Source organism: Trichechus manatus, unplaced genomic scaffold (genome assembly GCF_000243295.1).
Source record: "Trichechus manatus latirostris isolate Lorelei unplaced genomic scaffold, TriManLat1.0 scaffold00090, whole genome shotgun sequence".
Lineage (NCBI taxonomy): Eukaryota > Metazoa > Chordata > Mammalia > Sirenia > Trichechidae > Trichechus > Trichechus manatus.
The window spans coordinates 10,094,652-10,107,070 of NW_004444026.1; the positions used below are offsets into that span (position 1 = coordinate 10,094,652).

Consider the following 12,419-nt stretch of genomic DNA (forward strand, 5'->3'; position numbering starts at 1 on the left):
ATGGACTTTCCTCCAGAGCCGATGGAGAAAGCGTTCCCCTGGAGCTGATGCCCTGAATTTGGACTTGTAGCCTACTGGACTGTGAGAGAATAAATTTCTCTTTGTAAAGCCATCCACTTGTGGTATTTCTGTTGGAGCAGCACTAGATGACTAGGACAGTCATTGTGTTTTTGATTTGCATCTCCCTAATTACTAATGAAGGAGCCCTGGTGGCGCAGTGGTTACATTTGGCTGCTAACCAAAAGTTTGGTGGTTTGAATCCATCAGCCACTCCACGGGAAAAAGATGTGACAGTCTGCTTCAGTAAAGATTTACAGCCTTGGAAACCCTACAGGGCAGTTTTACTCTGTCCTACAGGGTCGCTATGAGTCGGAATCAACTCAGACGGCAACAGGTTTTTGTTTTTTGTTTGTTTTGGTTTAATGACTGATGATGTTGAGCATCTTTTCATGTGCTTGTTGGCCATTTGTATATCCTCTTTGGTGAACTGTCTAATCATATCCTTTGCCCAGATTTTGATTGGTGAGTTGTTTGTCTTTTTTGTTATTGTTATTAAGTTATAGGAGTTCTTTATTCTATATTAAGCCCTTATCAGCTGTATGTTTCCTAAAAATTCTCTCCCAATCTGTATGTTGTCTCTCCTTTCCCCGTTCTCTTGCCTTTTCTGATTCCCTTTACCAAGTTCAGCTGCTTTCCCTCCCAGCGTCATTTCTAAAGTATCTAACATAATATTCCAAGTTACCTAAGGAGATAAATGAACAAGCACTCAAAAATGCACATCCTAGGCTTGTTCTTAAAAGTGAAAAAGGGGAATCAAGCTAGATATCTATCAAGAAGTTAAATGATTTATAGACTATCCCGTTACTGGGATATACTGGTATTTTAGTGGGAAGGAAGGATGTTTCATCAGGGGTTCCCAGCCAGATACCAGTTAAAATCTGTACTTTCCAGTACATTTAAAAAAATTGAGAATACTTCCAAGCATACTTATTTCTCCAGCCTTGTCTCCTAGAGGTAATATTATTTTAGGGGAACTTCTGTGAAGGCTTGGATATGAGATGACACTGTAGAATTTCACAGTTTCCTGTTGAAATGGTTTCTTTAAGAGACTCTTCACTCACATTCTTTTAACTTATGCTAATCGTAGATTTTCAATTTCCATAGTAAGTGGGACATATATCTGCCTGGAAACTGGTAATACTTAAGTGCTAACTGCTTTCTTTGGTTCTTGCTTATTCTCTGTCACTTCCATTGGTCTTATCCATGGTTTAGTTTATATCCAAGATATTAAAACTGTATGGTCAGTTCACAGTTTTTAGGCAGGGCCCAGGATCTGAGGGCAAATTGTAGGGTATGACTCCTTCTCAAGCTCATGATGAGTGAAATCTGGGTAAATTACCCACTAACAGGGTCATGATTAATGGAACTGAGAGGACAATCATACTGGGAAGAGCTGCCAGGAGAGAAGAGTATTTTAGAGGAAAAGGGTGCACCAACCTGAGTCTCGTTATTCATTGTGGTAGAAAAACTTCCTTTACAGAATAGAACATGCAGTGCTGAGTCTTACAGTGTTCCATTGAGCTAGGCTTGCCAAAAGCCTTCATTTGACAAATGTTCTTAGATTCTTTCTGCCATGCTATACCTGATCAGGCTTACATTTGAAGGGATTATTTCTGCTGATTTTGATGTAGATCAAAATCCTTGTTTACTGATGCTGTCTTGAATTTCCACCTTGGCCTCTTTTGTTTTTAAGATCAACAAGTTTCTAAAAGCCAAATTTGAACAACAGATAATTACCTTTCCTGAATACCAATACAAAGATAATTTTGTCTATTGGTATAATAAAGTAATTTATTTGCTCTGGTCCATTTTAACAATTGAGTGCATAATGGATAGGTCAGCATTCTAGAGGCCTGGGCACTAACTGGTTGGGTGACTTTGGGAGACCTTAGGCATATCTTTTAATCTTTCTGCTCTACAGTTTACTCATCTACAAAATGAAAAGATTGGGCCAAATGACCTATAATAGCTCTTCTAGCTGGAATATCCAATGATTATGTCAATATAATGCAAGATCTTTCCAGACTCTATATAAAAACAAACCTGTTGCTGTCGAGTTGATTCTGACCTGTGGCAACCCCGTGTGTTACGGAGTAAAACTGAGCTCCATAAGGTTTCTTGGCTGTGATCTTTATGGAAGCAGATTGTCATACCTTTCTTCTGTGGTACCACTGGGTAAATTGGAACTACCAACTTTTTTATTGGTAGCTGAGTGCAAACCATTTGTGCCACCCAGGGACCTAGTCTCTATGTAAGCATATAATTAAAATATGTTTACATGCTTTTTATGTGCGATTAGAAGGAAAATATTCCTAAGTCTTCTGGCCTACCTGCCAGAATTAATCGTTCATTATCATTTTTCTTTACTTTCACTTCCTGCTTCCTAAACTACTCTACAAATATAACCCAAAAATCCATGAACTTGGTGTAGGAAAGTGATGAATGTAAGTATATTTTGCATCCTTCTCTATGCTGTTTGTTTTTTCCTATTGAGAGATGAATTTTTTTATATGATTTATTTTAATTTTGTTGTTGTTGAGAATATACACAGCAGAACATAGACCAATTCAACCCTTTCTACATGTACAGTTCAGTGACATTGATTACATTCTTCAAGTTGTGCAACCATTTTCACCCTCCTTTTTCGAGTTGTTCCTCCCCCATTAACATAAACTCACTGCCCCCTAAGCTCTATAGTGTTTGTAATTGCTACTTCTCTATGCAGTTGTAGTTAAATTATTTATTTATTTATGCATATTTTGTTTTTAATGTCTATCCAGACTCTGTGAGTGAGGACTGTTGGTCTGTCTCTTGTTGAACTCTAGCACGATGCCTGGCAAGAAGTAGACATATTGAGTTCTTCCAGCTTGGGGAATGTGATAGCTGCAATGCCCTTATTTTCAGATAGCCCATTGCTACAGGAAAACACCATATGGTTTTTCTGTGGTATTGTTTATTGTAGAATCTCCAGGTCTAAACTGGTTTTTTTTGTTTTTTTGTTTTTAAGCATCTAAATAGATAATGCTCCTTGGAAGTGAGGATGGTGAGACTTTGTCTCATCTACTTTGGACATGTTATCAGGAGGGACCAGTCCCTGGAGAAGGATATCATGCTTGGTAAGGTAGAGGGTCAGCGAAAAAGAGGAAGACCCTGGATGAGATGGATTGACACAAAGGCTGCAACAGTGGGCTGAAACATAGGAACGATTGTGAGGGTGGCGCAGGACTGGGCGGCGTTTCATTCTGTTGTACAATAGGGTCACCATGAGTCAGAACCGACTCCACAGCTCCTAACAACAACAACAATAACAAATATTATCTGCAATAAAGCACGAATATATTTATATTGACCTTTTCTATTGAATAACCTTTGTTGGGTGCTGTCGATTCCAACTCATAGTGACACCATGTGACAGATTTGAGCTGCCCCATAGGGTTTTCTTGGCTGTAAGCCCTTGGGGCAGTTCTACTCTGTTCTATAGGATCGCTATGAGTCACAATCAACTCGATGGCAATGGGTTAATCCATACAGAAGCACATCACCTGTTCTTTCTCCCACAGAGCTGCTTGGTGGGTTCAAACCACCAACCTTTTAGTTAGCAGCCGAGTGCTTGACTTTTGCACCACCAGGGCTCCTTGAATAACTTTTAGTTTTATGGAAATTCTGAACTTTTCAGTACTACCAAAAGTGGGCAATTACATGTAAATATAAAATATTGGTTAAAAAATTACTTCATATAGACAACTTTATAGCCAAGCAACCATTCCCTTGTCACTGAATGTTTTATTTGCTAATGAAAGGAAATTGTGTTTCACCTAAGTTCCTTGAAAATATCTGCAATGTCATCTTTACTCTTCAGGGATTGAAATTTCCTTGAGGGTTTGTCACGGGTTGAGCAACACTGGATTTTGAGTGAGATGACAACCAGCCCTGTGGACTAGAGCAAGAGGACTGTAGGAGGTTTGTAAATGTAATATCTATGTGAATTAAGGATTATGACTGTAAGGAGGTCATAGACTGGAGTACAGAAGTGTTTTGAGGGTTAATGTGGGAACACACTGTCCACACCAGGATGGAATGCGTTACTTGTGGAATGTAACATTTTATGTTTCATTCAGTTCCAGAGCAATCAATTCTTTTGCCTAGCTAAATCCCTGATTTTTGATTATTGGCCACAAGGTGGCATCTGATTTTCATTAATACACAAGAAACCCATATTGGCCTCAGTTCCTGGACCCTTATTGTACCAGATTTTATTTTTTCCCTAAATGATAGTATTTCTAAAGGAAATCACATTCACTTAAGCTTGTCTAGGAACCTTGAACTCAACCTTCTTGCATCTAGGTAGTCATATGTGTATCCAGGCATGCTTGTGCAATTTAAATGTTTTTAATTGATCATTGCGTTGAATAGCTACTATAGTTTGAGGAATTTTTGATGTATTTCTTGTCTTATAGCCAAGAGTAGAGGCATGTACTATTTTGACATATGTGTATTATACACCACACTGTTTTGCTTGTTCATGGGAGGTACAAACGAGCCTCACTCAAAGATCTAACTTTCAGATTAGTCCAAATGACTAATGGACCACAAGTACTACAGCCTCCACCAGACAGAGTCCAGCCCAACTAGATGGTGCCTGGCTACCACCACTGACTGCTCTGACAGGGATCGCAATAGAGGGTCCCGGACAGAGCTGGAGAAAAATGCAGAACAAAATTCTAACTCACACACACAAAGAAGATCAGACTTACTGGTCTGACAGAGACTAGAGAAATCCTGAGAATATGGCCCCTGGATACCTTTTAGCTCAGTAGTGAAGTCACTCCTGAGGTTCACCCTTCCCAAAGATGAGACAGGCCCATAAAACAAAACGAACTGAATGGGCACGCCAGTCCACGGGCAAGGACGAGAAGGCAGGAGGGAACAGGAAAGCTGGTAATAGGGAACCCAAGGTCGAGAAGGGGAGAGTGTTGACATGTCATGGGGTTAGCAACCAATGTCACAAAACAATATGTGTACTAATTGTTTAATGAGAAGCTAGTTTGTTTTGTAAACCTTCATCTAAATTACAATTTAAAAAAAATCTACCTTTCAAGCTAGAGATATACAACACACATGCATGAAATAGTCATCAGGGTAAACAATACAAGGCAAATTGTTTAAGTGCCAGACCTCATTATGAGTAAAAACTCTAGATCCGTGAGGGAAGAGATCAAGTCTGATTGGTTCATCATTGTGCCCCCTATACTTTGCACAGTAGTGGCACATAGTAGGTGCTCAAAAAAAATACTCATGGAATGCATGAATGAAGGGGCCTAAAAGAGATTTCATGGACAATTGGATAGAGCTGACTCTAAAACAATGGGTGCCAGCTGGTTGGAGAAAGTCAAGGTGGAGGAGGGTGTTGCAACTTGGAGAGAAAGTGGGAGCAGAAGCGCGTGCAGGGAGGGACAGAGAGGAGTGTAGTGGGCCAGAGAGTGTGCGAAGAAGAGTAGTCAGGCCCGTGCTGCCACAACCAGGTCTCCACCCACGGAGGACCGCGAATGTTGTGTGCAGAGCCTGTGTTTTATCCAGGGAGCAGTTGAGAACTCCTGAATGGGCTATAAAAACTCAAAAGTACAAGACACTGTGGTCCGTGGGGGACACAATAAAAGACCCATGGTGTCTGCATAAGTAATAATACAGGGCAGTATGGGAACAAGCTGAGATTTTCCCAAGAAGGAAGAAATCCGTGTGGCTAGGCACACCAGGGCTTGCTGTGTGTGGGTAGAGGTAGCCTCTGAGCCAGACTTGCTATAGTAATGACTGATATTTGAATAGCCTTTTACAGTTTACAACGCGTCTTTTCAAACACTGGCTTTTTTAGTGCTCCCAGTAATGCTGTGACATAAGCACAGTTTATCATCTTGACTTGCCCAAGGTCGTTCAGGCCCTCTGGGTCACCCTTCTTATTTAAGGACAGGCAGAATGAGGGGCAGCAAAGAATCCTATAGACAGAAGAGTTCTCCTATTTCTCTTTCCATATATTATTACAGTCCAAAGACAGTAATAGATATAGTGCCTACCACAATAAACAAAGGAAGAACATTGCTATTCTTACATTATTTCCTTATGTGATGTTTTTTGCCATATAATGGTATGAGGGCTTTATTTTTCAATGACAGCATAGGGGTAACAGATTAAATGCTGTCAAGTTAAAACAAAAAAGAGCAAACTATTTCGAGATAGTTTGATTTTAGTTAAAATCATGTTAGTCTACAATTGAAACCATGTGCATCATGTTTTCTTTCTTCTTTTATGACCTTTGCATTCAAGGAACTTATAATCTAGTTGCAAAAAGAAAACACATACCGTAGCAGATGCTTGTGATGGTTTATGGGGCATTGCACCAAATCCACTCAGCTTTCTGCTAAAGAAGACCACTCTGCTGTGTTCAGGTGTGACCTCAAACTACGAAGCCGTAAGTGGGGGGAGGAGTGAAATCCTTCAAGGGCAACCCCAAACAATGGGGGCAGGAATCCATGGCTATCTGCTGCAGCCTCCCCTCTTTAATTGGGACAATTCCAAGGTATGTTCTATGGGGTTCCTCAGAGGGTCCCAATGGGATTGAGACCCAGTTGCTCAAGGTGGTAACCAGCTTTTGATTGACTTTTCTTCCTTCCCTGTCTCACATTGTACCTTCTCTTACTTCTGCTTCCTGGCATCATCTTCTAAATGTACTACCTGTCCTCAGTTCCTTGGCTCACACTCTGCTTTCTGGAGAACTCAAACTAAAAACACACATTTGCTCACTCATGTTTCTAGAATAGCTCACTCTACAAGACAAAGTGGCACCACATAGATGATGCATGCATTATGAACTATGAGTTCAGAGGAGTGGGCCATTAAAAGGTTTTATGGTGGGTGGAATAGGCTTTGTACCGGAGGACAGAATTACTCCTTCTGTCAAGGGCAGATACACTGACATTGAATGAAGGAAGATCATTCCAGAAGAGGTGGACTATTGTGAGCAAAGCTTAGGGTTCTGGAAAAGATCTGAGAGAATAAAGAGGCCTGCTTGGCTGGAGTAGATGTTAGACTAGAGGATAGGGAGATATATTTTAGATTTGAAGAGGTAGGTTGAGGCTTGGTCGTACTGCGTCTTGAGTGCCCAGGTGTCTCTCTTTGCTTGGGATTCTATTACAGGTGGAAGATTTGCTTCTGTTTGTTGTGGAGGGAATTTCTTTTCCATAGCAAGTATTTTCCCAATGCATTGTTAAGCCCAGGTTTACTGGTCAAAGAATCTGACTTTTTCCTTCCTGCCTCCTCACCCTGAGCTTACAGCCTCCTTTCCTCTCAGTCTCTCCTCAGCCTCAGCTTCCTCCAGGAGTTTTCATTGTGCTGTAGCCCATCCTACATTTCCTCACCCTGACAATTGGGGGCTTTAAGAAAAGGGTTGGCAAAGTGCCTTCTCCATGTACCCGCATCTATGTTTGCACCTGTGAGTTTTCCTAAGGTAAGCGTTGAGGGTATGGCGTGTGTTTGACTGTTGGCAATAGCTCTCAGCATATTCTAGGTGTCCAGTGATCACATGGTACCAGTCAGGGTTTGAGTTTCTGCCGCATTTCCTGAGGAGACCAGAAAAGGTGCCAGCTCACAGAATTGGCACTGCCTGACATTTCTCCTTCATTCTCCAGAACCCTGACCTCTGAACTGGCTGTCGCATCGTATCTGATCCATTGGTTTACTCACATGCTGTGATCTTGGGAAGCCCAGTGCGGTAGTGGTTAAACTGTTACAGTCCATGAACTCTTTCAGTTTGGCAAAAGACCCCAGGAACGTGCTTCTCCTGCCAACATCAGTCAGCAATGCTTTAGGCTAATAATCCTTTATATTTGCATAGTACTTTCTAGATTGCAAAGCACTCACGTATACATTGTATTGCTTTCTCCTCTTTATAATGACCCTGTGAAGTAAGCAGTTCTATTGTTTAAATAAAGAGACTGAGAAGTTAGGTGACTTGCCTAAGGCCGTGGAACTTGCCTAAGGTTATCTTCAGAGGGAAATTTGAAACCAGGACTCATTTACCACTAGGCCACACTGCTAAGGGAGATAGCAAGAAGCATAAGATCTAATCCTGACCCAGTGGATCATAGATCACAGACTTTGAAAGAGACCAGATAAGCAGGAGCAGAAAAATGACACTAGGTTCCAAGTGCCAAATGATTTCTACAGACAGTGAGTGCGCTAGCCATACAGAGGAGAAATTCCTCACAGTGGGTAAGGCTGAGAAGGCGCAGAGAAGGTGATTGAAATCCACCCCCTAAAAAAAATGCACGCACACACACACATAACAAAAAACAAAACTTAAGTTGGAGGTAACTTTTACAACTTGAACAAGGTCATTTTGGACTAAAAGATATAGAAAAAAAATGAATAGCTTCTAAAAGATATAAACCGAACTATGTGAATGGACAGGGCATTAAGTAATCGTTGAAACTGGCCAATATTTATTTAACTTTAAATGTCAGCGATGATAGTCATGACTTCTCTCTGTGCCTGCAGGGGTACGACTCAGATGAAAACTGTGGACTTTGGAACCACAAGACTTGGTTCAAAATCTCACTCTCTAGCCACGGGACCTGGGACAAGTTACTAAAACATTTTGTACTTTATTTTCCCGCTTTGTACCAAGTGAACAATCATTTCGCACTCAAACAATTGTTGTGAAGATTAAGTGAATAATATAAATGAAACTGACTAGGGGTTTTTATAACTGTTTGTTTCTTTTTTATTCAAACATTTTGGTCCATGATTGGCAAAAGCATCTTGAGCTGGATGCACCAGGCATTAGATCCAGAGGCACCCTTTCTATCTCCTATGTACAAGGCTGTTTTATCCATTAAGCACTATGGGCACAGTGCTTTAGGTGTACCGGCATTACATGGGGCAATGGGAAGGTTTGGAAACTGAAAAGAAAAACCAGTTGCCTTTGAGTCAATTCCGACTCATGGTGACCCCATGTGTGCAGAGTAGAGCTGTTCTCCATAGGTTTTGATGGCCGTGACCTTACAGAAACACATAGCCAGACCTTTCTTCTGAGGCATTTCTGGGTGGATTCAAATTGCCAATCTTCCAGATAGTAGAAGTGCACTTAACCATTAATGCCACCCAGGAACCAGAATGAAAGGTTGTTGTTGTTAGTTCCTGATAGAGTTGGTTCTGACTCATGGTGACCCCATGTGTGCAGAGTAGAACTGTTCCATAGAGCCTTCAAGGCTGTTACCTTTCAGAAGCAGGTCACTAGGCCTGTCTTCTGAGGTGCCTCAGGGTGGGTACTGGTTTCAAAATCTGAAAATACTAATGTAAAAGCAAAATTAAGAAACATTTAATTAAATGTAAAACATATCAGTTATTAACTGCTTCTAATTCTTATGTAGCTATATAGAAATTATATTTAATGGGGGATGTGGGTAAATTTTAAAACGTTTATTTGATGTGGGATGAAGACTCCAAAAACAAGAGAGCCTCAGACCTATGAAGTTCTTCAAACAGCTCTGCTTCTACGGCTGGTATGGTCCTGGAATCCTTCAGGAAAGAGCCATGGCTTTGCATGCCAGGACGAGGCAGAGTCTGGTAGGGGATTGGTCCTCCTGACCTATCATTCTCCTTCAACAGATGGGAAATCAGATAGCTTAGGGGGAACCTGGCAGAGACTGATGGATGGTTTGGGCCAGGGATCTGTGGGCTCTTTCTTGCTACTGGATACTCTTTGCGTTCTTAGTAATAAGGCACCTAACAGCTTAAATTTGACTTGTACTTAACTTTATTTTACAAATTTAGCATTATTCACTGACCCTTTCTGGTTATGGTGGGAACCCAGGTTAAAGAAACTAAACTCTAGTAGTATTTTGGTATTAGGAGAAAACATTCATAGTACGACCTGCCTCTTTTTATTTACTAAATGCATAGTCGAAGTGTATCCTCCCCTCAGGTTAATTGCTGTTTGGCACCACCTCCTCCTTTTGTGAAGCAGGCATCGTGTCAGTGAGGAGTGCTGGATGGAGCTGAAGTGTATTGTACAGAAAGAAGAGGAAATACTTTTCACAGAAGCTTGGAGCTCCCAGAAGTAGTTTTGTTTTCCAGCGATTGAGTTCAAGCTTATGCCTCCCAGAGTCACTGCATTAAAGCATAGATAATTGTAAAAGGAGAGTGACTACCAGAATGCCCATCAGACCAAAAACCATGTGCGGCAATAAGGATTTAGTAGCTGGAGAAATTGGCAAGTACGTGTGTGTCTGTGTGTCTGTGTGTTTTGGGTAGGGGATGGAATTAGCCCCTTTGCAAGAGGAAAGTTCAGTTTATATAGAAGGCCCACTGGGCTTGCTTTAGTTAGGGAACTGCCTTAGGCATTTAATAAGTTCGTGATTGAAAACAATGAGATTTACATCCATTGTTTTTTCAGGAAGTTACTAGACCAAGTGGGGAGCACCTTCCCAGAAGGAGCAAAGGCAGAGCTGTCTGTGATTTTTTGAAAGACTACTGAACCTGAAACACAGCTTGGGAAAGTGAGGCCTGAGGAAATGTGACCAGGATATGCAAACTAGCAAATGGAGCACCTGAGCTAACTACAGGATGAGAAAGAAGCCAAGAACAAGGAGTGTGAAGTTTACCTGGTTTGTTGAACAGGTGTCATCACTGACATACATCACTAAGCACCAAGATGAGACAAAGGCAACTTCCTTCTTCTCCTGGTGTTGCTGTTTGCACTTGACATGAGGGCCTTCTGAGGCTGCCAGGGCGAGTGGAGGGATGTGGCAGTGATCCGGCTCCACGGGGCTCAGGCCCCAGTGACCTTCAGCTCTGAGCACAACTTAACAAAGGACGGTCACAGCACACCTGGGCTCCCCAAGCCCTGTCCTCCAGTTTCCCTTTTCACTAAGCCAGAGAACGTTGAGTTTCTCTGGTGACGGGTACTGGGTGTGTAGGTATCGGAGGAGGTACTGGAGGAGTGTTCCAGCTCTTTTTTTTCCACCTTGGCATGGGAAATGCTATCAGAATAACTTACTCATGAACAGAACTGTGGGGAAAAAAAAGAGTATCCTGAAAAATTATCGAAGTTGCACATTCACCTCACTTTAAACATATGATGAAATCCAAAAGGCTGATTTACACACGTGATAGCAAGTATTAGATCCACTTAACCAAGTTTACGTAGTAAATGGAATTTTATTTTGTTTATTTTTAAGATGCTTTTTAAAAGCAAGCTCCCTTGGTGAATTTTTAAATATTTAAATTCACAAGAGTTCAATTTGCATTCAGGTTTTAGAAATGTGTACATCAATTAAAGGGAGAAAGACATGAAATTTAAGAATTTAACAGACTGCTGAATTTTTTAAATTTATTTTTCAATTTATGTACATTATAATGCACTGTTTTTGTATATACAGTTCTGTGAGTTTTGAGAGATGCATAGTCATGTAACCACCACCACAATCAAGATACAAGACAGGTCCACCACCCCTCAAAATTTCCACATGTCCTTTTGTACGTCAACTCCTCTCCCCACCCCTAACGCTTGGCAAGCTGTCTATGTCTCCATAGTTCTGCCTTTTCCAGAATGTAATATATGTGGAATTACACAGTGTATAGACTTTTGATCTAGCTTCTTTGACTTGTTGTTGTTAGGTGCCATCAGGTTGGTTTCTACTCATAGTGACCCTGTGCACAACAGAACGAAACACTGCCTGGTCGTGTGCCATCCTCACAATTGTTATGTTTGAGCTCATTGTTGCAGCCACTCTGTCAATACATCCTGTTGAGCGTCTTCCTCTTTTTTGTTGACCCTCTACTTTACCAAGCATGATGTTTTTCTCCAGGGACTGGTCCCTCCTGATAACATGTCCAAAGTAAGTGAGATGAAGTCTCTCCATCCTTGCTTCTAATGAGCATTCTGGCTGTACTTCTTCCAAAACAGATTTGTTTGTTCTACTGGCAGTCCATGGTATATTCAATATTCTTCACCAACACTATAACTCAAAGGCATCAATTCTTCTTCCATCTTCCTTATTCATTGTCCAGCTTTCACATGCATATGAGGCAATTGAAAACACCATGGTTTGGGTCAGGTGGACCTTAGTCCTTAAACTGATATGTTTGCTTTTTAACACTTTAAATAAGTTTTTTGTAGCAGATTTGCCCAATGCAATGCATCATTTGATTTCTTGACTGCTGCTTCCATGGGCTTTGATTGTGGATCCAAGTAAAATGAAATCCTTGACTACTTCAATATTTTCTCTGTTTATCATGATGTTGTTTATTGGTCCAGTTGTGAAGATTTTTGTTTTCTTTACGTTGTTGACGTGTAATCCATACTG

The 12,419-nt window shown here is 41.1% G+C and overlaps 1 protein-coding gene across 5 annotated transcripts in view; it reads left to right on the plus strand.

Annotated features, from left to right (window-relative positions):
- SLC25A37 (solute carrier family 25 member 37) overlaps window positions 1–11,197 on the plus strand; it is a 62,700-nt gene extending 51,503 nt beyond the window's left edge. For 4 of the 5 annotated variants that reach the window (XR_002824942.1, XR_002824941.1, XR_002824944.1 and 1 more), the window contains 4 exons: window positions 3,920–4,020; window positions 6,379–9,678; window positions 10,037–10,328; window positions 10,508–11,197. The gene's annotated coding sequence lies outside the window, so the exon portion shown is untranslated. The remainder of the gene's footprint in view (window positions 1–3,919; window positions 4,021–6,378; window positions 9,679–10,036; window positions 10,329–10,507) is intronic. The other variant, XR_002824943.1, reaches the window with a different exon arrangement.
- The last annotated feature ends 1,222 nt before the right edge of the window (window positions 11,198–12,419 follow it).